Genomic DNA, 27,883 nt, shown 5'->3' on the forward strand with positions numbered 1-27,883 from the left:
GGCTTTACTTTACGCGAGAGAGCTTGTAGAGAGAGAGGATTCCTTCTTGCAGGCACATGGACTTAATGTGTGCGTCTTGGACTAGCATCTGAAATAAATCCAGCCGTCATAAGCAGCTGTGCTTCTCTTTGTCTCCCGTGTCATCTGTCCGAAGTCTATACATAAACTAAAGTAGTAATCCTTACATATTTGTTCAGTTTCGAATTTCATGCGAGCTGAGGCAAACTATCCCTTTTGTTTAAAATATAATCCGCTATAATCTTGCCGCCTCACTCTCGCGCACGTGCAGAGAGCTGCGCTCTGTCCGAAGTCAGATCAGTAGGTAGTAATCCTGTTTATGATATGCATTTCAAGAAGTTGTAGCAATACATCCCTTGTGTTTAAGTTTTTTTTCCCTGCTTGGCATGCCGACCAGATGTGACGATCTCCTTTTTTAATTCAAAGTTCGAGGTTGTGACTTAATTTCGATCGATTTCGGTGACACCCTTAGTGCGCGCAAAACTAAACTTTAGATTTTTTTTACTCCAATGTCACCTTAGGGGATCGGTAGTTTTTTCATTTGATATATTGTATGTTTATATATTTAAAGAAGAACATTTTCTGGAAGGCATTAAACTTTTGTGAAAATCATAAAAAAAGTTGGTGCTGGCTGGCAACTTTTAAAAAAGCGGGGAAAAAGTTACAAAATAATATGGATAACAATTAATCCCACAATACTTACAGTAAAGCCCAATTTATAGGTGTGCGTAAGATCTATGCCGTAGCTACGCCGTAGGTTATCCTTAGCCTGTGCGTAGCCTGACGTGTACCTTGCAAAATTTTTAACAGCGCGTCAGTTATACGCGGACCGCAAGCGCTGTAATTGGTCCGCCAGAACCCCTCCAGTCAGGTAAAAAAACTGCGACAAAAGTCGCTGTTAATCTACTTCCATCATTGCTGGTCTTCTCAAAACATACACAACAAGTTGCTGTTTCTTGTTTGTTTGTGGGTTAACTTGCTAAGCTGCTTCTTCATTGACGGCCACAGTGCTACTGTGGTTACACGCGTGGATACTGCCTACCAGCGGTCTGCGCGTGTTTGCACATCAATGCGGACGACAACGCAAAAGTATAAATAAAAACCGACGTGGAACCTACGCCATCGCCGCTACGCACAACTACAGTATAACGAGCCCTTAATGCAAAGATATCTCATGCACATAATGTGATAATCTTACTATTTAAACCACACATGTTTAACATTACAATAGTATTTGTATTCAATTGTTTTTTTGCTCTAAAGGCTAAATGATTTGCTGAAATGCTGATGTGAAAAAGCAGTGAGTTATTTAAACCAAGCCATAAAAATATATTATTGCTTCACCTTGAATTTGTTATTATGCACTGCCGACTACCTATTTGGAAACTATGTGCAAACAAAATAAATCTCTTGATCGATCTCCCAAAAAGTTGAGGAAAGTTTTATTGAGAAAAGTTTTAACAGTTTCTACATCTACTTTGTAATAATATTGATATGTAGAAGATGTTTTGCATTACTTAATGTAGTAATGAGATTATATGTTTATTTAATCTAAAAAATAAATGTGGTTTTATATGTTTTAAGCATTGTTTTAAATCTAATCCAAATTTATTTTATTTAAATACATTTTAGTCAAAAGAATTGACCTACACTTTTCATCATGAGATCTACCTGACTGCCACACATCTTTGGATCTTTAGAGCGGACGTTACTGATGGAGAGATCTAAGCAACTCTCTCGCCGACATAGCGGTGGGGGCTGAAATTCCTGGTGGACACAGTGAAAAAGAGCTCCATATTTCTGTCTCCACCACACTCTTGCTGATATAATGGCTTTAACTACTGCCAAAAATACTATTCCCACTAACACAGCCTGAGGGAGGCTTTCTCTTTCTCTCTCTTACACACACACACACACACACACACACACACACACACACACACACACACACACAAACACAGACCGATACACACCTGCAGTTGAGGCTGAAAGGACTCAAGTGGACTGTTTACAAAGACTCGTTCGCTGCAGGGTTCTGAAAAGTCTTCCAACTTTAAAAATCAGCCAGACAGTAAGAAAAAGAGAGATGGTATGAGAGACAGACACTTCATGGTGGTTGCTAAAAATTTGTGTATAAAACTGAAACTAAACTAAATTAAATGTTAGCGCAAACAAGGTTAAAGGAATATTCAGTTTTCTTAAAAGAAAAATCCAGATAATTTACTCACCACCATGTCATCCAAAATGTTGATGTCTTTCTTTGTTCAGTCCAGAAGAAATTATGTTTTTTGAGGAAAACATTGCAGGATTTTTCTCATTTTAATGGACTTTAATAGACACCAACACTTAATACTTAACTCAACACTTAACAGTTTTTTCAACAGAGTTTCAAAGGACTATAAACAATCCCAAACGAGGCATAAGGGTCTTATCTAGCAAAACGATTGTCATTTTTGACAAGAAAAATAAAAATATGCTCTTTTAAACCACAACTTTTCGTCTAGGGTTACTTTGCGTAAATGCAAAGTGACGTAGGCAGGGGCGCCGCTAGCAATTTTGGGCCCTATGAAAGAATAGGGGGTCAGGCCCCCACCATACCCCTTTCGCATCAAACATACAATCCAACATACTGTAGCTATTCAAAATCTTTGTCTGTAATTTAATAATACAGAACTATTTATTTTGCTATTGTTATGACCACAATTATCAGTATTTATAGACACCTACAATGTCTGCAGCTAAGATAGTTTATTGTCCAATGTAAATTTTATTGAAAAATACAGTACATTCATCGAATATTCAGAGAAAATGCAACGTTCTTAAAGATTAAAGATAAATGTGACCATGCCTGTGAAAACCCAGCTGAAGTATTTATTTGTGATTTACTGTTTTCCACATAAATTCAACATAATATAAAGAACATTTTGTTAAAATATAAACTTGATATCTTTAATATTGACTGAGTAATGTCATGTCAGCGATTGAAATCATAGTGAAATTAATGCTTGAAATTAAACTGTGATGCTTTTTATTTCACAATAAGATTTGAGACTTTAGTCTGATTTTTACATGCAGTCTCAGTGACATACTTGAGCTGTTACACACACCAATAACATTGTAACATTTAAAAATGGCGAACAACAACAATGCATCTATAACTTATGCCTCAAGACTTGATCAAAAATGCTTGACCAAAGCCTGTATTATAATTATGAGCATTATTTATAAGGTAAAGAACAAGTTTCACACACCAGCAGCTTCAGTAAAGCAAAAATAACAACAGATCATTGAAACTGTGAACTTGAGAAAACAGCTATACTGCTATTAAATGATTCTTCAGACTGTTTTTTAATCAACAGGACTCTAAAATGAAATGAATGACAACTATAGCAGATTACGACATAGATTTCCATTGATTTCTTAAACCTGTTGCAAGGTGAGAAGCTTTAATATACATAACTGGACTAGTTTAGCCTTCGTTGCATTTCATTTTTATCACAATCAACTCGATTCACGACTGCATAAAAATCCTTCTTTGGCATATTGCGTTGCAAAACACTGAAGTGTGTAACCGATCGCATTTCTAGTTTATGTTAATTAGCTTATACGGGCAGGGCTACATTAATTAAAACAGCTTATAAGGGCTGACTTTGCGTTAGAATTATAACATAAAACAGGGAACGTAAATCACCTTGTTTATTTTTAAACTGAGGTAAACAGAGCGAAGACTTTACAGTGGAAAGAAAACTGTATTGCTCCAGCGTCACATTGTGTAAACTGCATTTATAGTAAGGATGCACAGATATGCAGATATCATAGCAAATAGCTGTAAATACACACACCTTGCTCTCTTGTGAAGTTCACGCGCACTGTGAGACCGTGGATTGAAGACGGCGCTAACACGCAGAGTAAAGACGGGGCGGAGCTAAGAGGGCTCAGCTTAAGGGGGTTGCGTTTGCGGCACAGTCCTTGGCTGGGGCCCTCAAAAGTTCAAGGGCCCTTAGAATCGTCCTAACTTTTCCCCCCTTTACGGCGCCCCTGGACGTAGGGAGGTCACGTGTTACATATATAAAACGCACATTTGCGGACCATTGTAAACAATAAACTGACACAGAGACATTAATTAGTATCAGTTGACATACAACAACGTAGGAACGTTCCTCTTTCAACACACTTGTAAACACTGGGGCGGAGTTTCGCGTTCGTCTTCTGTGACCTCTTGACGTCATGATGTATTGCGTGGTGTCACCTAGCGCATCACGACCGGATCCAGACGAGAAGTTGTGCCCCAAAAGTGTATACCTGTCACCTTCCTTGTCAAAAATGACAATCGTTCTGCTAGACAAGACACTTATGCCTGGTTTGGGATTGTTTATAGTCCTTTGAAACTCTGCTGAAAAAAACTGTTACATGTTGAGTTAAGTGTTAATTGTTGGTGTCTATTAAAGTCCATCCAAATGAGAAAAATCCTGCAATGTTTTCCTCAAAAAACACAATTTCTTCTCGACTGAACAAAGAAAGACATCAACATCCCGGATGACATGGTGGTGAGCAAATCATCTGGACTTTTCTTTTAAGAAAATGGAATATTCTTTTAAAGAAAACTGAATTGCTGCAATTTTTGAAGTTAGTAATGTATTATTAAAATATTATCTTATGTAAGGGCAATTTATGGTATTCCTTTTATTTATTTATTTTTATTTTTTATACATTTTTACTAAAAACCGCAAGAAAGGGTAGAAGTATTTAAATCCACAATCCGTAACTTTTTTTTATTAAAAATGAACAAAAAACAGTTATTAGGCAAGTGCATAAACAATCAGTGTTAAAACCTCAACACGAGTCACAATGGTAAGTTTACAATAATGATCATTAAGTTGACCCATTGGGTCGGATTTCAAAGTACATGCGAGTTGTTTTTTTTATTTAAATAAAGTTTAAATAAAGTAAGCTGTAATTTTAAGTTTCAAACAGAGATGGCGATAGAGAGGCAAAAGAATTTGACGACTTCTTGATCTTTAGACAGTTAAAGGTGCTCTAAGCCAATTTACGCGTTTTAGACCATAAAACATTTTATGCCTGCCTGTTCACTGATCAAACTGTAAGTTAGCTGCGCTCCACGCGACGTCACTTTTTGTTCAAACATCAACAAAAAGTGACGTCACACAGATTTGCTTAGAGCGCCTTTAAGAGGTCATTATACTATAAAAATATTCTGTTAGTTTCAAAACACTACTCTTTTATTTAAACTTAGGTCAGAATATGACTCGTTTTGAAAAGTGCAAGACTATAACATCATAATAATGCGAAAGGTCACCTCTGCAGGAGAATATCTGCATCTTTTAAGATCCCTACAACGTGCATTTGCACACATGCACAAACATTTTACATATACAACACTGTTACCCACCAATAGCAGTGGACGGTTACTTCCAATATCATTTTTCCAATTCAATTCCATTTTATTATATAGCGCTTTTCATAATTGGTAATTGTTTCAAAGCAGCTTTACATTAATAGAAGCAGGGGAACACTGAAAAATCGACAGACAACATAAGTAGCAAAATGTGAAGCACAGAAATCAGTACAAATAATAAAATAAGCCAGTTCATGACCCCTTTAAAATAGTAAAAATGAATGTACATCACATGTGTGCTTGTTTTTACTCAGCCATGCTTTAGGGACAGAACTGTCCCAAGAGGTGACCTAAATCTGACAAAACCCCTTGGAAATTTCCATAAGGGTTAAAATGATTCATAAAGGAAAGTAATATGTGTTTTATTCTATAATGCAAACACTTTTCGGTTATGGTCTTGTTTTTGCTCAAATCAAGCAGTATGATTATATTTTAAATGTATATACAGCAAAAGTATTGAAGTCTGTAGTATGTCCTCATTTAGTAAGGTAAAGGTGTGCATACAATATGTGTGTGTGAGATGCAATGAGCTGTCCAGCTCTGAACTCCAAATGATCCACCCAATCCCCCCGTCTCTAGTCATGGGCCGTGGTGTTGCTGTGGAGACAGGTCACGTGTATGATGGATGGCTGGTTTCCTCCCATGTTGCCTGTGCGCGATGCTGTTACTATGATAAATGGTACCCTAGGTAACAAATCTCTACTCGTCTGCGCGGCGGCGGACCACAGAAATATACAAACAGCACCACGGGATGGGTCATGGCCCCTCTTCTCATCTTGCATACTCATATATAAGGAAATCACCCACATACCTGCAGCATAAGACAGTGGCTGAACTCAAACTAAATAAACAACCGCTTTGCACACACACACACACACACAGACCTTAGCTATATTTTTTAATAATATATCAGTGCTAAACCTAACCCTTACAGAGACCTGTTGACTATTTTAGATTTATGAACCTTTTAAATAGTGACGTACACTCCAAATGTAGGACAATGTTTCACTATATTTGTGAGAGCATTTTTTAAAAACATGATCCTCGCAAGTATTCTCACAGAGGGTCATTTGCTTTTGTATTGCAATAGGTAATATCTATTTGAATTTTTATTCCTGTAACCCTCAGAGAAACCTTCCTTGCATTGTAAAATTTTCATTAAATTGATATTTATTGTTTATTACGCCATTTTCATTCGCAACGCAGGTAATTTCAGATTTTATTATTCTTTTGGGGAAATTTGGTTCCCATAACGTAGGACCACTCAAGCACACAAACAATGGTACAGAAATCAACCACAAACCAAAACTTCTCTATTAAAACACACAAAGTGTAAAGTTTCCCGAACATGCACACACATTCATCTCACATCTCGCCTCGCCTGACACTTTTGCTGACACACGGGAGCACAAACTCAAAGCAGTCCTATTTCTAATAAAGTTTCCTCCAAAAATAACCTTTAGAAATAGAATGATGGATTAGCTTCGGCCCTCTGTTGGGATTAAACAGATTACACATACAAGTGTTAGATTGGGTAGCGTTGCCCACCGAGAATGTGCCTAATTACATAGAAATGACCTTATTAGTCAACAGGAGTCCACCTGCCAATCACATCCCTGTGGAGCTTGATTGACAGCTTTACACCTACAGAGACTTTACAAGCATTCAAGATCATCAGTACATCTGCTGTGGAGGTGGATCCACAGATAAAGCAAAAGATTGTCCTTGTAACTACATTTTATGTTAGTGAAGGAATTTACCGTATATTTTTGAGTTTATGCATTTGCAATTTGAGGGAGAAATAATAAACAGGTTGACTCAACCTGATCTCACAGAAATTTAATTCTACAGTTGGTTGTTTGTTTTAACACATGGCTGGGTAAATACTGGACTGAACCAACTGCTGGGTTATGAAAAAACAATGGGTTAAAACAACCCAACATTTTTAGTGTGTATCTTACAATGTGAATCGTACAAAAACATACAATAACTTGAAAAAAGCAATACTGAAGCTTCACCCCACAACAACATCCCTAATCCCAATTTCATTGAGGCGAAAGCAGATCATACAAAAACATACAAATGGGATTGTACGAATTCATACAAATTAGCTACCTCGTCCAGAGGTATTACAATAAACCTGTAACTAATTTAGACTTAATTTTTTACTTTTCTTTGATGTAAGCTGGAAGTAGAGTTCATTTTTATGCATACGTGCACAGCCTCGCAAATCATAGCTTATTTGACTCGAACATGTAGATAGGAGTTGGACACATGCAATACCTCTCCTGCCCTACAGAGGTCTGTAAGGAGCAGTTAAGTAGGTCTAACGCACTGTTTCCCAATCCTGGTCCTCGAGCACCCCTTCCCAAAAAGTTTTAGATGTCTCCTTATTTAACACACCTGATTCAACTCATTAGCCTCCTTCCAAAATGGTAAACATGTCTGCCAAACAAGCTGATGAGTTAAATCAGGTGTGTTAAATAAGGAGACATCTAAAACTTTTTGGGAGGGGGTGCTCGAGGACCAGCACTGGACTCTAACGGGTGACACCACAAGTTAAAACTCCTGTAAACATCTTTGTAGTCTTTGTATAAATGAGAATAATTCCTGACTTCATCTCTCATATATGGCCTCTATTGTCGGTGTAGCTTACATTAGTAGTGTAGTAGCGTTACTTGCATCCATTTTCTTTTATTCAGGTTTTTATCGTCTACCTTGTGAATCGATGCCCCCCAGGCCATGGTTGCCACCTTGTGAATCATCTAATTACTGCAAGAAAATGAAAGCGCATGTGCAACCAGCGGTGCGCATCCAGGCGCATACTATTCTGATGACAAAATTTGCATGCGACAAAGTGCAATGCATCTCCTGGGTTTCATACTACATTATCCTGTATGCGCATGTGCGACCTACGTGTACAAGGTACGCACGGTTACAAAAATCTGGCAGTTCTGATGACGACATTTGTCGTCTTTACATGTTAGCGTATGCGTAAAAATGGACTATACTTCTAGCCAGTGTTGGGGAAAGTTACTTTTAAAAGTAATGCATTACAATATTAAGTTACTCACAAAAAGTAACTAATTGGGTTACTTAGTTACTTTTCATGGAAAGTAATGCTTATGTTACTTTTTAGTTACTTTTACATTACTTTTTCTTGACTGAGGTTTGATCTCTTTCAGGCCTTGCAGGTGTTTTTTATGACTGAAAAGTTCTGCATTCAGAAATTGCACATTTCATCACAAAAATGTCGAGCTCTGGCCTGCCATCTCAGTTCCTGACTCACACAGGCGTGTACGCATAATGACTATGTTTAGTTTAATTCAGTACATTTTTATCAAATTAATTAAACTAAAAAAGTAACTATATATATCTCCCAAGGGTTTTTCCCTCCTAGGATTTTTTTTATTTCCTCGGCTAAAAAGCCCAGGGGTTTTTTCTCCTAGGGGTTTTTTTAACCCGAGGAGGCAGCCTTCTTGGGCTTAACTTAGCTTCCTCTTCTAGACCTTACATTAGTAATACGCTCGCTGATAATGTTGAGTCATAGCCGCAGCAAATTTAACTGCTTATGCTATCGTGTATTTTGTTGTGCTATCTGTCGTTTTTCTGTGCTTTTCACTGCTTCTATTAATGTAAAGCTGCTTTGAAACAATTAATTATTGTGAAAAGCGCTATATAAATCAAATTGAATTGAATTGAACTTGCATTACTTTTTTGAAAAAGTAACTCAAATATGAATGTGTACATTTATAAAGTAATGCGTTACTTTACTCGTTACTTCAGAGAAGTATTATTACGTAATGCGCATTACTTGTAAAGCGTTACCCCCAACACTGCTTCTAGCTTTATGTTTGTGTAAAACATGAACTATAATTAGTAGGGGTGTTACGGTACGCAAAAATCACGGTTCAGTGCGTACCTCGGTTTTGAGGCCACGGTTCGGTTAATTTTCGGTACAGTAAAGGAAAAATGCAAACATTAAACTGCAGGTTGTTTATTGCTATAAACTTTTTTTAACAATTTGTTTACACTTTTTTTAAACATTTGTTATTAAAATATAATCAATAATATATATATATATATATATATATATATATATATATATATATATATATATATATATATATATATATATATATATATATATATATATATATAAGCAATATCGCTCGAGTAGGAGTGTGATATAGCTCTATCACGGCTGTGATTAGGCCAAAGGCACGAGGCTCTGCTCTGTCCCGACCAGATTAACTGATCGCATTGTGACAATGATATGATTGACGTGAGGTGCAGATGAAAAATCTGATCACGCATTCCGTTATTCTCACGTGTCACAGAAAGTGCGTCTCATGATTGCGTAGCAACGAAAGACACGCAACCTCTCACGCACTTTTGAAAGAACAAAACAGCGCGTTGACACGCCTTTAACACCCGCTTTTAGACGCGACACGTAAACGTTTACATCAATAATCAAACGAATATACAACTAAGTAAAGAAAAATCTTTCTGTGGGCTGAATGTTATGTGTTATATGTTTGACAGAAGACTTGCGTTGAACGCAGAGACTTCCGCCACTTAATATGTTCGTGTGGAAACACGAAAATTGACCTATGTTCCGCACACAAAAGATTGCATTTGGCCATTCGGTGCACACGTGCACCGCGCCGAAAGCCCTGTACCAAAACGGTCCGGTACGAATACACGTACCGTTACACCCCTAATAATTAGGCCTTTACACTCAGAGAAAATGGTCCCAAGTTGTCACTGGGGCATCACTCTTTAAAAAGGTCCTAATATGTACCATTTAGGTATAAATATACATACATATGTACTAATATGAACTCTTTGGGTTGGATACAAATGTGTGCGTTTTAAAAGGTTACCACCCGAGTGACAGCTAGGGTAAATTTTTTTGACATTTTTTTCCCTGACAGTGTATGAAGTTTTCACACAAATAAAGATGTTTTGACCCAAGCTGCTGTGTGTGACTGGAAAAGAATGGGAGTGCTAATAAACTTGTTATAAAGTTGTTATATAATGTAACCAAACAAGGCAGCACATAACTGGGTCTACGAAAGGTTACCTCACACAGACGGTGGAAAACAAAATGAAACAAAACAGAGTGACGGGCAGATTGAACCTGATGTTCCATTAGTAAAGCCTGTTGGGAAATCAGTATGCTTGCTTTCTGGAGCATATCTTATCCCGAGAGAGCGGGTGGATGTGTGTGTGCTAAGGAGAAACCTTAAGAGACAAAACAGACCATGTCTTTTTCTCACCCATTCTACACTCATCTAACCTCTGATGTCTTTTTTATCCCTCTTCATATTGGGAAACATCACACACACACACACACACACACACACACACACACACACACACACACACATTCTGGTTTCCATGTTTTGTGGGGACATTCCATAGACGTAATGCATTTTATACCGTACAAACTGTATATCCTATTCCCCTTACCTACCCCATTCCCTAACCCCAACCATCACATAAACCCTTCTACTACTTTACATTTTCAAGAAACATCATTTTGTTTGATTTATAAGCTTGTTTCCTCAAGGGGACATCAAAATGTCCCCACAAGGTCACAAAAACACTGGTATTCCTATCTTTGTGGGGACAATTGGTCCCCACAACGTGATAATTACCAGGTACACACACACACACACACACACACACACACACACACACTCACAGTACTGGGTTGGCTTTCCCCTGACTGCAACCCTGGGACAGCCGGAGAGATAGAAACCATATGCATGTTCGTGGGTGTGTATGAGACAGAAAGAGCGAGGGAGATCTTTATCAGAGGATACCTTCTCATCTTTTTTCTGAGTGGATGTGGGAGGCAATGCGTGGTCTGTGTGTGGGTCGAATAAACAGAATTGATCCGCATGAGCGCAGAAAGCATGGGTTTCAAGGTTAAAGTTCAACAACCTTCAGGTCAAGCAGAAAGACATTAGAAATGGTGTGAGAGCATTCTGCATGCAACAGACAAAGACAATGAATTACAATACAGTCAAAAGTTTCATAGCACCTAACTGAATTCAGGGTTTACAATGCATGTATTTTATATGTACAAACAAATTGTCAAAAAATGGTCCCTACACTCTTAACCTTTTATGAAACAGCTAAAATTCAACTGAAATTCCATGTTTTTTGTCTAAACTACATACCCAAATTAAAAGTGAGACAGCTCCCATATACCTTGACACTCAGCGGTGTGCGGTGTCCGGTAGTGAAATATTGTTTACCATTTTTTATATCGTAATTCGGTCAGAAACGTCAAGATTGTGAGGCAAACAAATAATTTTGAAAATAAGTAAACAAACTGAATCGGCACCGTCCAGTTCAGGTAACAACTAGATTACAGTTTTATGACTGCTGTAAATCATCTTATGATTTGTGTGTGGGTTTAATGGAATCCTGAGAGTCTAAGCTTTCAAACGCAGGGTTTTGGACACTTTTTAGCTGGTCAGTCTGGGTGACCAGCTGACCCACCAGCTGAAACCAGACTGGAACACCAGCTTGATCAGCTTTGCCAGGCTGGGAGGCCCAGTTTAAACCAGCTATATCCATCTTAAACTAGCTAAAACCAGCCTAGTCAAGCTTACAGCTGGTCTCCCATCATGACTAGCTAAGACCAGATAAAAAGCCTACTGCACCAGCTTAAACCAGGCTGGGAGACTAGTGGGTGTTGTCACAAGGTCTGAATGTGTTTGCTTGAATTTTTCAAGTTATTTTCACAGATGAAAAATAACTGCTCCGGCACATATTTTTTTCATAGATGATAGATGACCAAATAATGAAGAAAAAGCTGCCAAAAGGTCAGAATTCATGGGAACTTTATCAATACTGTTTAAAAGGCATCCCGATGGGAGCATAACCATATATTTTTGAAAGGTAGTGTGTATTTATTTAATAAAGATAATGCAGTAAGTTAAATTACAATATAAATATATAAATATTTTCACCTGTTGCCAAAAAGAGAACAGCAAACAAAAGTCAAATTTGCCTCAGGTGGTAACCATAGCAACAGTACATTGCTTGTGTTCTTTCTTTTTATATAAGTATTGTATTTTATTTCCATTATTATTCACCGTATTGTAGATCACAAACACACCACTAAAAGGTTTGAGTATTTTGTTTAAAAAGTCTTTTAGAAAAATGTACATTTGTGACCCTGTCGGTGAAATCCAGGCTAAACAGAATGTTCTTTATAATATATAAGATGATTTTATGTAAAAAAAAAAAAAACAGTAAATCATAAAAATGATGTAAAATGACTTTAGCTGGGTTTTCACAGACTGGATCACATTTGTAGTATGCGAGTCAACTGTTAGTAGATGTGTGAGTATGTGAGTATAGTACGTGTGTGTATGTGATTGTGATATTGTGTGTGTGTGTGCGTGCGTGCGTGTGTGTGTGTGTGAGGTCATCCTATGTCAAGTTATTGTTTGTGTCTACAAGGCTGAAATAATAAAACATTTGTGTGTTTTCAGCCCGATTTAAACTACCATACAAAACAGTTCCCCCTCATGTATTTGTGTGTTTGTCCGAGCGTCCCGCAGAGCCTCGACCCTCTGTCCTATTTTCACCCCTTTCATTTTCCTCATGTATTTATTCATTCATTTTTGTCCCTCAATTCCTCCTTACACACAAAAGCGCCTACAACATTTACAACAAATCCTGGTATTGGCATGTTCTAGGACATGGCTTTACATCAATACCATGATTATTGTTTGTTTGTCACGCTTGAGCTTGTGATGTATCACAATTGTTATAGCATCAGATTAGGAGTGCAAATGTCAGAGGTTTAATTCCCAGGCCAAATACACATACACGGATTATTTTCTTTTTACAGTCTTTATCCGTTCTGTGTTTTTAGTATGCCACGAGAGAGGAAACGCACAACAGGGGTGTCCCTTTACCTGTATTGTTCAGAGAAATAGTATTTCAGTTAAATTCAGTGACTTTATTTTGATATAAAAATATTTTGCACTTTTAAATCTAGATTAAATGCACATCTGTCTGCATTTACTGAATGAGCACTGAGCTGCTTCACAATGACTGCACTTTTTAATTCAAATCACTTTTACTCCTGTTTTATTCTTTTTAACATATTTTAAACATCTATCTTTGTTTAAATTGTGATTTTATTTCTCGTATTTTTACTTTTTTTCTCTTATATATTGTTTTCTCATTTCTATGTTGAGCACTTTAAATGACATCTGTGTATGAAATGTACTATAAAAATAAACTTGTCTTGCCATAGACAATAGTCCAACACATTCTCATGAAATAGCATAAATATCATGCAGTGTAAAAAGTTGTGCAATACATACCCCAAATTCCAATTTTGCATGTATATAATACGCCAGTCCTTCCGGTGTACTTAATTCGCCGCATCTTTTTGAGTCATTTATGTAATGGTTTCTCAATTCTTTTCTGTTTTTTAAACCATGTCACTTGGAGTTGGGGTTAGAATTGGGGTTTAGGTTAGCGTGTCATTTTATGTACCACAAAAATGCTAAAAAAACAAAATACAGGAGAAATCAATGCAAAAAAGACATATTAAGTAAATGGGAAGGACTGGCATATCTTATTCACGCAAAATTGGAATTTGCCGTATGTACTGCACAACTTTCACACTGCATGCTATTTATGCATTTCATGAGAATGGGCTGACTAGTCTTTGTCTTTACACAGCCAGTTTAACTTTGTGAAGACTCTGCTCATACACTGTAGAAATACAATAACAAAATTGCAAAATGACGTTAAAGAGCACCTATTGTCCGATTAACGATTTTACATTTCCTTTGGTTTGTAAGTGTGTATTAGTACATTTTGACAATATGCAAAAGGTACAAACCCCAAAGTAAACGATGACGCGAGTTATCGTCTTCAATGTAAATCTCTTTCTTGGACTACAACAAACACACAGATTGTAGGCAACAGTTTACTTCCTGGGATTGATGATGTAGACAAGACTGACATTATCATAATTCCTCCTGCTTCTGACTCACAGCCTGTAAGTTAATTCTGGTCAGCATTGCATTGTGAGCGAATCTTTCAAACATGGAAAGGAGCGTCACATTTCCGGCTGATGTCAGAGGTATTCAGGCCAATCACAACGTACAGATTAGCTGGCCAATCAGGGCTTTTCAAATCCATGCATTTCAGGAAGAGAGTGAAATCTGGAGCTACAAAAATGTACGGTATGTGGAAAATAATGATTTTTTTTAACCATAAACCACACGAACATATTGTATTATACCAAATACACAAAAAAAAAATTTTTAGCAATGAAATAGGTGCTCTTTAAGAAATATATTTTTTAACATTTAAATGAATGTTGCAATTGGCTCCTGTTATGGGTCACAACATTCGACTTTGTCTATTTAACTATAAATTGTATGTATATTAACATGCTACAGCAGTGTGGGTTGGTTGCTGATCTCCAATACAAACAATCTCTAAACACTGTAGGGTATGCAAATGCAACCAAAGAAACAAAAACAAAAAACGTTATCTTATACTAGTCTTATACTTGTGGACCCCTCTGTACTGTATTTATCACCATATGCAATGTCACAAAATTACCTTTAACAAAATGCGTTTTTAAAATATGCATATATGTTAATGTGTCCTTTACAGCAGAACAGGATTTTGCAATAAGACAATGTCACATAAATGCCCACTTGGCAACCAGCCCATGTCCCTGGTCCAACATCCTGTCACTCACCTGCCAGTCCCCTCCGTCTCCCAGTCGCAGGCTCAGCCAGACTAGTTGTTTAGGGTTTAATGTCCTGTCTTGTTCTGCAAAACAATCAAATGGGGACAAACATCACATTTTTCATCCAAAACCATTTAACAAGTATTCAAATGTGCATTTCATTTGTCTTGTGTCACTAAATTTCTTTCTCATTTTCCAAGTTTTTTGTTGTTGTGTTGTTGCTCTAAATGGCAACAAATGATTTCTCTATTCAGAGAGCTTGAAATTCATTCGTCCCCGAAGACATGTTAACAAAAACGAGCTATAGGCCACATTTAATTCTCAGTCAAAAGTCTTTTGTGCATGCCTCTCTCGCTTTTTCTGTGTCTCTTTTGCCTTCCTCTCCCATTCTCTGTGTCTGAACAACAGTCTGACCGGAATACTGATGTCATGGATTTGTACGGTGCATTCGGACACGCAGAATGACTTTCTGGCCTTATTTTCCCACCACACTGCCATATCCAACTGCGTTCGGGAGTGCTGAGAGAAAGCAGGGCCCAATTACCAGAACAGGGGCTTAGCGAGGGCTGTGTCGCGAAAACGCTCGCGCAAAACAGAGCATGTTGGGTTTATTCCGAAAACTTGAGCTTACAGGGACCTTAGTGAGGGAGGTTAAGTTATTTAGCTTGATGGCTAATGACAGTGTGGGAACAGCCATAGGAATGTACCAGGAGAAAAGGGAGGGTGGGATGAGGAGGAGAAGTGATTTTTGATCGAAAGGGATCGGCGCTCCATCAATCACCCCGATTAAGATGTCAAGCTGTCAATCCTGAGGATTAATCTGAGGGGGCTCATGCATATTCATGAGTGCATTTCGGGTGGGAGGTATGGTTAAGCTGTATTACGGAAAAGAGGTAGGGAGGAGGAGAAGTAATTAGTAGGACACCATTCCCCCAAGACAAAAGTGGGGTTGAAATGGTGTTTTCCGGCGATAAGGTGCTAGATTCGAAAAAGTTACGTAAATTAATTTATCTTCTGTTTTTAACTTAAACTTTAAATTCATCTAAAAAGCTAGCATTGAAGCTGAAATGCAATGGGGTGAAAATAAAAAATTGTGGGGCTCAAATGCGTTTAAGTCTGGCATGCGACATGTGCTGATCTCACTCCCTGACTTTCTTTCCTTTCAACAATTTGATGTTGCTTCTTGTTGTTTTTAACAAGAGTTTTACACTCACTGAGGCTGTTAACACATTTGTGCATAGTTGCTAGGCTTGCTTTAAGGCTGGACGATATGGACAAAATTTGTATCGCCGGTATACTTCTAAATTTCGGTCAATACAGTAACGAATGTCTGTACATACAAACTTCTAAACAAATGAATTTACCAAGTCTATGAAGCCTTCTCCTATAAAACGATATCATATTTACAAAAATAACAATGGTATAAATAAATTGATGTTCAGTTTTGTATTTAGCCTTCATACAAAATTAAATGTAAACTCACTGTCATATAATCAGACTTTAGGGCTAACTTTTAATATTAATAAGGTTCATCTGAATGTCAGTCAGTGATTGGATACTAGCATACAACTTTATATACATATACTCATAACGAAACCAATAGCTGCCAACATACTTTTATCTATTGCACGTTTTTCCCCCCTTTTTAACACGTGAACCTGATTATTCTCATCTGTAGTTCAGTTTGTGTTGAATTACATCTCCTGTTCTCCCTCCCTATATGGTGTCACCATTGGAAGCTGTGACTTAAAGCGAACTAATCCCGCACATCCTTCTTGTATTCTGAGTGACAGCTCTTCTCTGGGTGAACACCAGATTCATTGATTGCATAATAACAATGATATGATATGACGCGAGGCACAGATGAGCGATTTAAATCCGATCAGGCATTACGTTTTCTGGAATGCGCGACTCATGGTTGCGAAAGACGCCACGCGCTCTGAAGGAAGCAGCGCATTGACCGGCGTTGATTTTACCACCCATTCAGACAGACAGCGACCAGCAGTAGCAGAGCAATGCGATCTCATTCATTTCAATGGAAACCTGCCGACTTCCGGCGACACGAGCAAAAGTGACCGTTGGCAACCGTATGGGTGTGTCCAGCGACGCAAGAAAGTTAAAGCCACATTCAGACATCCAGTGATGTTATCGCTGTGTGTCGCCCGTCTCTTTCAATGAGGCTTTTCTAAATCGGCTTGTCATAAACAAATGAGTACCATCCACGCCAGTAACTGACAAGAGAAGGATGATGTGAACTCCACTGCTTCGTTCTCATTGGTAGTCGCTCCCGAAATTCGCTCGACATTTGCATAAAGTTAAACTTTTCTTAACTTTCTCGCGTCGCTGGACACGCCCTTACGGTCGCCAACGGTCACTTTCGCACGTGCCGCCGGATGTGCCCCGTTTCCATTGAAATGAATGAGATCGAGTCGCACTGCTACTGCTGGTCGCTGTCTGTCTGAATGGGGTGTAAGAAAAGTTAAACTTTATGCAAATGTTGAGCGAATTTCAGGAGCAACTACCAATGAGAACGAAGCAGTGGAGTTCACGTCATCCTCCTCTCCTCAGTTACCCCCCATTCAGACAGCCAGCGACCAGCAGTAGCAGAGCGACACAATCTCATTCATTTCAATGGAAACCGGGCGACTTCCGGCGGCACGAGCGAAAGTGACTGTTGGCGACCGTATGGGCGTGTCCAGCGACGCGAGAAAGTTAAGAAAAGTTTAACTTTATGCAAATGTGAGCGAATTTCGGGAGCGACTACCAATGAGAACGAAGCAGTGGAGTTCACTTCCCTTCTCTCGTCAGTTACTGGTGTGGATGGTACTCATTTGTGTATGACAAGCAGATTTAGAAACGCCTCATTGAAAGAGACGGGCGACACACAGCGATAACATCGCTGGCTTTCTGAATGCGGCGTTACTGGAGTGGATGGTACTCATTTGTTTATGAGAACCAGATTTAAACATGACTCATTGAAAGAGACGGGGGCGACACACAGCGATAACATCGCTGGCTGTTTTCACTGTCCTAAAAACGGGCTGATATCGTCTTTGTTCTATGAAGTCCCATCGAGTTCTGATTGTGTAGTTTGTTTAGTGTGTTGTGATTCTATAGCAGCTTAGCTTAGCAGAGCCGTATGAGCCAAAGCTGGCGACTGACGTATTCCTGTGAGCCGACTTTAGTCAGTAACTGTTTTACTGACGTCATTCGTGAAGTAGAGGGCTGTAGTCCAAACCGGCCATTCGCTGTAGGCTTTGAAAGGTGAATTCTGTTAAAGAAAATATATCACCTGGCAGAAAACTTTGAGCTTTATCATTTTACAGCTATTATTTATGCTATTACAGCAACATTACACACTAACTAAAGTTTGAAAAATGGGATCAGGAGGAATTGTAACCTTAATGAAAGGGTTTGGAAGACATATCTAATTCTGAATTTAATTCTGCAGTCTGTAACTTTTGCCTCTTATCTCCAACTGTGTTTGAAGCATATAATTGCGGGTTACTTCATGTACTTACATGGGTTGAAGTCAAATGACGTCAAACTGACATTTCTTGCGAAATTGGCCCCAACAGCTATAATTATAAATCATTATTAAAAGCTTACCATTGTGATTTTTAAATGTACTTACTGCATAACTGCTTTAAGATCCAAATAAAGCTAAACATATAGCCCCAAAATGAAAATGCCATACAATACAACACTACTTTAACACTTCACACTTCACTTATGTTTTCCTCCCTTCATAATCGTATTCTTCCTCCTCCTGAGTCGTGTTGCTCTTCTTCTGCCTCTCTCTCTCTCTCTCTCTCTCTCTCTCTCTCTCTCTCTCTCTAGCTCTCTAATTGTCAGAGTGCTGAAAAGACCCCCATGCTGGGAGAAAGTTAGCCACCATAGATCAAATTAAATCACATCAAGTAGAAAGCAGACACCAAACGGCCAATGCAATATTAAAAGCCTAGCACACAAGGGAGTGTGTGCGTGCGTGTGTGTGTGTGTGTGACTGAGTCACTTCTTTCAGCTTTCAGTCACTCTTTAGCTTTCTTCCTTGACTAGTGTAAATCAATGATAAATAAAATGGCTGCTGCTCTCCTCGCTACAGCTTCAGTGACAGCAAACAGGCCGAACCACAGACCTGCTGTCGCCAAGGTGATGGACTGGTGAGAGAAAACTGATGCAGAGCTGCCTTTCATTTCTCCCCTTCTGAACGTCTGTCACCATTTTCAATGTGTCATGATTGCTTCCGTCCATTTCATGATCTTTTACCCTATTTTTTGTAGTGGAGTGTCTGAGGAAAATCACATTTAATGGAAATGCGATATGATTTCCTGCAGAAAATCTATCATGTAATTACAGAATTTAGACCCTGGTTAAGGCTGTGACGGTTGTCATAATCACAGCGGTAAAGTGCGACCCGTGGTGATGTGCACGTCACAAACTCTGAAAAATATAAAGTACAATCTCGCCCAGTCTTCAAGTTCGTGTGAACGCAAAGGCCAGCACACTCAAGTTCGTTATTTTAACGAATGCAACACACTTATTTTTTTCCAGCCGTGTCCGCACCGCATCGAGTTAAAAACATTTTTGCGTTTTTAGGGGCGACATGTGAATGGCCCCTTAAGCCAATATTTGCAAGGTGAGGCAACAGATGACCCATTGGCTTGGGGGCAGAACAATGAGGCAAGATATTCTATCTTGGTCTAGGTCACGAAAAAGCATCAATCTGCGCTACCAGCACACCATCACTGCGTGTTTTTAGCATGCCTGGAAACATAACGCCAATAAGGTTCCTTACTCTTAAACCCTCTGTTGTTTCATGGATGGAGGTGCTACAATAAGCATGCACATAGGCGCCGATTCCGTGGGTGCTCTGGGGCTCGGTTCGAGCACCCACCGAAATGGCCAAGCACATATGCTCACATGCTTCACATGTGCTTCACATTTCGCGTCTTAAACCATGCAGAAAACGTGACTGCACCGCTATCGTCCTTTCAGTCAAAGTGCTTGGGTGCTCCAGAGCGACTGCCGTTGCTAAGAAACCTAAGCAGTGCTTGACGTTCTGACGAGCTTGTTAAAAAAACATACAGTATACCTCATTCTCGTTTACATTTTATATTTCTAAATATATGTATGCATTATATATAAGCCGCCCAACATACACATACTATAACCACCGTATCACTGCGATAAATTGGTGCATTACAACTGCGGTGGTACAATACTGCTACTGTCATAGCCCTAACCCTGGTTCTTGTAAAACACAGATGCGTGGACTTTTCTGTGCTTTTTTGGGACTCCTCCTTGGACCTTAGTTAGGGTAGATGCCATATTTAGTGTTATTTGACAAAAATAAGGTTTTGCGGGATAGACAAACAGTTAGTTTAAAATGTTACTATATCATAACGCCAACAAAACTCTTCTTCCATCCAATGACCTTCAGTAATCGCTGAGATTGCGGATTGGCCGAGATGTTACACGCCCTCACCGCTATTCGTACCGAGCGAGTGGTTTCTCTCATTACGCGCCCGGCGTGATTTATGCTCTTATTCATATTCCATGTGAAGCGCTTTTAATCACCACGCAGCATGCTAAAGCTTCACAGTACCACCACTACAGATGCAATTAATTCCTGCTGCCGCCCGGCTTCCCCAACAAGCCCGGAATTAATACAACACTTAAAAAATACTGACTCGCTTGTTCAGAGAGAAGGGGTGGAAAGCGCTCGCGAGCTATTAAAATCACAAGAGCCGCATGGGACCAAACTGAGCTGCTGGAGTATTTTAGATGAGCCTGTTGTAGTCAAGGTTAAGGTTAATTTGTGAAAGGAATAATTAGTGAAGGTCAGGTAGATTACATGCAGCCTAACATGTTTATTATTTATTTCTAAATATGACGATTAAGGGTGACAAGGTAACATCTTGTAAAGGTCTGGTTTTAAGGCGTCCTGATCCCAGCATTCAGAGGAGATGGAAAATGTTGAATATATGTTGCACCATTCTGGTTCTCAGAGGGAAATGTTTGGGCCTCCATTTGCTCAATACACAATCTCAACTCAATCATTGATAGTAACTGGTTTCGTGGATTTTTTATAATGCACAATAGGTAACAATTTCTGATAATGTTTAAATTATTTGTCTGTATGGCAGACATACAGTATCTGGCCTCCGGGGTTTGCCATAGTGTACCCAGACCAAGATTAATAATTTAGACACTTACTGAGGCCGGTAAGACAAGCTGATGACCGCTGAGCCGTGGGGCAGTTTTAAAAAGAAATAGTGAACCACACCGGAGCCCCTGCCTGTAATCGTAATGCACACTGCTGTAATTGTCTGTGCGTTTATGTGTGTGTGGTACCGTGGTACAGTACAACATAAGGTTTAGAAAGTAAGCCAGTCAGGTCCAGCTGTAGTCATAAATAGCACCTGTCAGTGAGACAGGTATGTTACACTATTTAACAGTTATATAAGACCTTAAGCATCACAGACAAATAGGCAGAATGTACTGCATGAGTATTATTATTCCTTAAAGAGTTTAAAGATATAGTTTACCCCAATATGTAAATTCTCATAATTTTACTTACACCCCTGCCACACCAGATCTTTATGTCTTCCTTTTTTCAGTTGAACGCAACGTTTTTTTTTATAAAATGGCAAAATGTTTATCTTGTTTTATGGACATACACATTGTAAAGCTTCAAATAGCACATACATTTATCATTAAAGTAATCCAAATTAATATGTCTTCTGGGGTAAAATGATGGATTGGTAAGATAAAACAATTATTATTTTGGTGTTTGTCAGCAAACAATATGTTACGTATTCATGGTAATATAAAGACGTACTGTAACGCATCCACTGTATAGCTGTATACAGCGTTCAAATATGGCGGCACATTAATAATATCAAATCTCATTGGTTCTTACATGTCTCATGACTTAAGCACCTTAGCAGAAGAAACATGACAGCATTTTAACCCGCCAGCCATTTTTGGAAAAGTTGCCCGCCAACATTTTTTGTGATTTTCACAAAAGTTTCACAAAATGCCTTCCAGGAAAATTTTCTTATATAAAAATATAAACATACAAATATATCAAATGAAAGAACAGACTCTGCTTTCAAACAAACAATAAACAAACAAACAAAAAAGGAAAAAAAAACGTTTAATCCTATATATTTTTTTCTCTGCTTATAAACTCTTAAAGCAACACTATGTAGTTTCCATGTAAAAATGACTTACAGCTACCCCATGTGGTTGAACAGCGCAACAGTGCCTGGTATCAGACACTCTTCTGCAGGCAGGGGGAGGGGCGGGGGGCTGTGTGCTCTACCCTCCACCGCCACTTTCAGAGTGTGCTTGTAGCAGCTAGGAGGCTGCTCAGGTTGCAGCAACAGTACAATTTGTCCAGTTAAAAATTGTTCTATCACTGAAATAATTTTAGAGACATTATTTAAATGTAAAAAAACTACATAGTGTTGCTTTAAATATGTGTATTTTTCTTTAAAAAAGTTTTTTAGCAAAAAGCTGAAATAATTGCATTTTTGTGAAGGAATTTTGTTAGAGATCAGATTCAGAACGATTATCAAAACATAATTTTTTAAAATTAGTAAATAACGTTTTGCTTCAATTTTTTTCATAGATTGGGTAAAGTGCCTCTAGTGGATAATTGCGGTATTGCAGATTAACATAAAAATTAATCAGGAACATGTTTTTATGCAAATGTTTTCTCTTAATTGACGAGATAACTAAATATAATAATATAAATAATATAAATTATTTGTTTGTTTTTAACTGAAGAAAGGAAGGTTCACAGTTCGCATTTTTTGCAAGTGCAAATATGCTGTTTTGAATGTAGACATGCGGTAAGCGGTGCAGTGCAGTGCAAATGTTTTACATGCCACGGCGCACGGTTTGACGTGAAATATGAACCGCCCCTTATACAATCGAAATCGCATCACTTTAAAAAATGCTGGGTTATTTTCCAGCATTGGGTCAGAAAGGGACAAACCCAACCAACTGAGTTGTAGTTTAACATATTATGCTTGTTCGACTTTATGCGGCGCCGCAAGAATCGACAGCCGTATGACGTCAAAGTACCGCGAGAATGATTAGAGAATTCATACGAAGTCTAATTTCGTCTCGCTCTCGTGGTACTTCGACGTCATCCGGCTGTCGGTTCTTGCGGCGCTGCATGAAGTCGAACAAGCCTATCAGCATATCAGCAGGTTGTTTTGACTCAGTGTTGGGTCAAATATAAACATATTTTGGGTTAATTCACCCAACTGCTGGTTAAATTCCTTTTGACCCAATGTTGGGTTTATAATAACCCAGTGTTTTTTATAATGTAAGGATGAGTACATTATCAAATCAATTTCATATTTGGATCAACTTTAACTCTATATTTAACAGCATGTTTAATGTATTTTCTTAATAAAAAATGAACAAAGATTTGCTCTAAAAGTGTGCTTATATTACAATAAATTCCCCTTGGTATGCTATTTTAACATTTATAAATTTTTAAAAGCAGCTCAAGTATCAAAATACTTTTGGGGCTACTGTCCTTCAGGAAGTGTCCCATGTAAGAATAGAAGCATTACATGGCTTTATACAGACTTTTGGTTTTGCCGAATGCCTGCATGTCCCCCCGTAAGTCCAGGAATCAATTCAATGCGAGTCGCAACCCTTAGGCGGCCCACTTATAATTCCATCTGCTATTCCTTCACTGTTTCTAAATCCCATTCTCTCTTCATCCCTTTTCTCTGATTGATTACATGGCCCTTTGAAGCACCCAATTAAACCCTGCTAGACCAGTCCAGTAGAGCCGCTGTAATGAAAGCCAGTACAGGCTGCACCACGATTATCTCCCCTTTCCCTGCTTTCCTATTCCATCCTGTTTAACTTTAACAAATCCTCCTTTATCTTAAATTGAAATTCATTGATCAATGCACCGTAGCCGTAAACCAACATAAAATGACGGGAGAGAAAGACGGATTGGGTGAGTGAAAGATAGAAAACGTAAAAGAGAGAGAAAGAAGGAGAGATTGGAAATTAGTCTGGCAAAATCCAATCTCAGGGACATGTAACACGACTGCCAAGTCTTATTTAAAAAGCACCCACGGTCCTATCAACACTAACCCTGGGAACAGATGAGAAGAGGGGGGAAAACAGATGAGGATCAACAGCACAGACCGTGGTGGAGAAATCCTATGAGAGCAATCGGCTTCAATGACCTTCAAGTGCCCGACCACACACACACAGGCACACACACGCGTGCGCACACCCAATCTAGGCAATCTGTCACATGTATGGGGAGACAACTATTACTATTACTGATTAGCATAGAGCCATATAAAAACATAGAGATGTTACACATAGATCAGCCACAGAGAGAGAGAGGACAGCGAAAGAGAGAGAGAGAGCAAGAGAGAGAGAGAGAATAGAATGTAACTCAATACCAACAGAATGTAAAGGTTTGTGCAGTTTCTCCTTATCTACAAGACTATCTACAAACAAGCAAAACCACCAGTGGGGCAATACAAGTCCTGTTTGACCTTGTGGGCCTTATATAGCCTGTTTACACCTGGTTTTATGATACGTTTTAGTCGATCAGATAACAAGTTGACAATGCTAAATACAGGTGTAAACGGGGTGTAAAACGTTTTGAGCTCATCCACTTTCGACCAAATTCAGAGGTAGTCGAAAACGCATTCAACTGGATTGTAATGGGTTGTTGGCAGTCGTATATCTTCCTTTCTATCATTGAACAACCTACTTGATGACAAGCAGTCATGCTTTTAATGCAACCAGTCCCCAGAAACAGCACTGTTGTCGGTCAATGAAGCATTACGGCTAGCAAAGGCGGAATCCAAAGCCTCGGTTCTGATTCTGCTAAACCTGTCGGCAGGCTTTGACACAGTCAACCATCAGAACCAACTAGCCACCCTATCGTTGCTAGGGATCACAGGTACTCCCTCTCCAATGGTTTAAATCTTATCTTTCCGATAGATACATCAGGGTTTCAATGAGGGGCATGTTGTCCACAGCCCACCAGATGGTCACTGGGGTCCCTCAGGGATCAGTGCTTGGTCCACTCCTTTTCTTCATCTACTGTACACAACATCCTCAGGACCTATGGCACATGGCTTCTCCTACCACTGCAATGCTGATGACACCCAAATCTTCTTCTTATTTCACCCAGACAATCCCACAATAGCAGCACGCAATACAGCGATGCTTAGCCGACATCTAAGAGATGCTTAGCGACATCTCCGCTTGTATGAAGAATCACAACCTCCAGCTGAACCTAGCAAAGACAGAGAAGCTTGTATTTCTGTCAAAACCCAAGACAAAGCATGCCCTATCCATTCAACTGGCCAACACAACCATCACTCCTTCCAAAACTGCCAGAAACCTAATCTTTAAAGACCAACTGTCCTTCACTGATTACATTGCAAAGACAGCGTGGTCATGTCGATTTGGAATATACAATATCAGGAAAATACACCCATTCCTAAAGGAGCATGCTTGACAACTCCTGATCCAGGCCCTGGTAATTTCTAAGTTGGACTACTGCAATGCTATTCTTGCTGGCCTTCCTGCACAAAGCATAAAACCACTCCAACTGGTTCAAAACGCAGCAGCTCGAGTCATCTTCCAAGAGCCCAAAAGGGCTCATGTAACGTCGCTCTTCATCATTCTCCACTGGCTAATGATTAAAGTGCATGTCAGGTATAAGTCACTTACAAGAGCCAGATCTCTTGATCGTTTCCTTATCTTTGCAAGTCCTTTTGGATAAAAGTGTCTGCTAAATGCTTAAATGTATACGCAAATGTAAATATGTTCGTGCAGCCACAAAAGACCAACTACTCTCCGCCTATTACCTTATGTGTAATGTTTTAACATCAGACATGACTTCTAGCGCAAACCCACAGTGTTCAAAATGATCTTTAGGCTTTCATTGATAAAACTAAAATGGCTGCTCTCCACCTCTTTTATTTTTGTGAAAGTTGCGAAAAGCACGAAAGCAGAGGGACTCGCCCACAGACCCTCTTTTCAGTAATTAGTACAGAAGCGGTCAAAAATTGAAAAAAGAGACGGATTAAAATACCCGGTGTAAATCTAAACAGCCCCTGACATAGCATAATTTTTATTGTGTACAAAAAGACACAAAGCAAATATAACGTTTAAGTTGCATATGTCACAATTTTCATTTCAGGAATTCAGACGTCCTTGTTCACAGACGCAGCGGGAGTCTTAAGTAAAGATTTGCACTAGAATAGTAAGTGTTATTTGTAGGTTTCCTGAAGTGCTTTTTGATGTTGTTAACAAGGTGATGGTTTACGGTTTTCCTTCAAGGCCTTTTATTTAAGTTTAAAGTCACCTGTGTAAGTCCTCAAAGATTTCTTCACAGCACACACACATGGCGTCAAGCTAATAGTCAGACTTAATAGGAAAGTGTTACTGTAATTACCCGAATCACAATGCTAATCCCTGTCTGTCAAATAGTCATTAAGCCTGGCCTTTTACACTTTGCATTCAATTTATTTGTCTTTTATTAACCATTTACACTTTCATTACCTTTTTTAAATGATTTATCTGTTTTTAACAGTACTCTGCAGAAAAACAGCTAAATCCAGCCAATACTGTAAGAAAAATGGTCCCTAGCTGTCACTGTGGCAGGGTACCCTGTCAAAAAATATACCTTTGCACTAAAGAGTTCATATTAGTACCTCAAAAAAGGTACTTATTGGTACAAATGCATACATATCTATACCTAAATGGTACATATTAGGACATTTATTTAAAGGGTACTGCCCCAGTGACAGCTTGGGACCATTCTGGACCATTTTTTTCTGACAGGGTAAGCTGGTTGATCCTGCTCTGGTCAAGCTGGTCCTCAGCTAGTCTTCCAGTCTGGCCATCTCAGACCAGTTAAAAAGTGGTCAAAAACCTCTAAAACCAGCATGTTCACTGGTTACTTTTAGCTGGTTTCAATTCTTTGTACTTCAAGTAATAAATTTAATACGAACAACAATAAATCCAAATGCTAGTAGAGGTTGTCTAATAGATTGAAATTGATTTGACTACACAGAACAGGTTGTAAAAAAATGGTTAGTAGCACACAAGCCTGCGATAGTATCTCTTGGGGGGCGCTATGAGCTGTTACAAGGCAAATTCACATCCCGATGACAATCATTTACAAGTAGACACGCAACTTGACAGATACACCATCACTAGATTTAGATTTGTCCCCAGGCTCTGCTTTTTCCCTTTGCTTTCACACATAGACAATCACACATCAGAAATCTTGTGTACACACGAGTGTCAGTTTGAGGCGTTCTTTAAACAAGTCATTTACAGCTCAGACATATCACATATCACTAATATCTGATAACTGCCTCAGTTTATATTTACAGGTCCCCGCAGAATAAATAAAATCTTTCTCGAGGGCAACGACAAAACTGTTGATTGTTTCCCATGATACTGTAATGGTGTAATAATACATATACTATATGTATATAATAACAGAAATATCACCATTACTTTTCACTGTGGTTTTAAAGCTGTTTTGTTGTGTCAGATTACTCCAGCATTCATTTTTAATCTAAATATTTGCATCAGAACATTCAAATCTGATAATGATTTAAGTTTACTTTTATGCATTCAATCCAAAAATGTTGTCGTGCATTAACCTTTTA

General features: G+C 38.7%; 1 protein-coding gene across 4 annotated transcripts in view; it reads right to left on the minus strand.

Moving 5' to 3' along the window:
* sulf2b (sulfatase 2b) overlaps window positions 1-27,883 on the minus strand; it is a 226,799-nt gene that overhangs the window by 175,307 nt on the left and 23,609 nt on the right. For all 4 annotated transcript variants that reach the window (XM_055187941.2, XM_055187945.2, XM_055187946.2 and 1 more), the window contains exon 2: window positions 15,195-15,268. The gene's annotated coding sequence lies outside the window, so the exon portion shown is untranslated. The remainder of the gene's footprint in view (window positions 1-15,194; window positions 15,269-27,883) is intronic.

Source organism: Misgurnus anguillicaudatus, chromosome 13 (genome assembly GCF_027580225.2).
Source record: "Misgurnus anguillicaudatus chromosome 13, ASM2758022v2, whole genome shotgun sequence".
In the NCBI taxonomy this organism is placed as follows: Eukaryota; Metazoa; Chordata; class Actinopteri; order Cypriniformes; family Cobitidae; genus Misgurnus; species Misgurnus anguillicaudatus.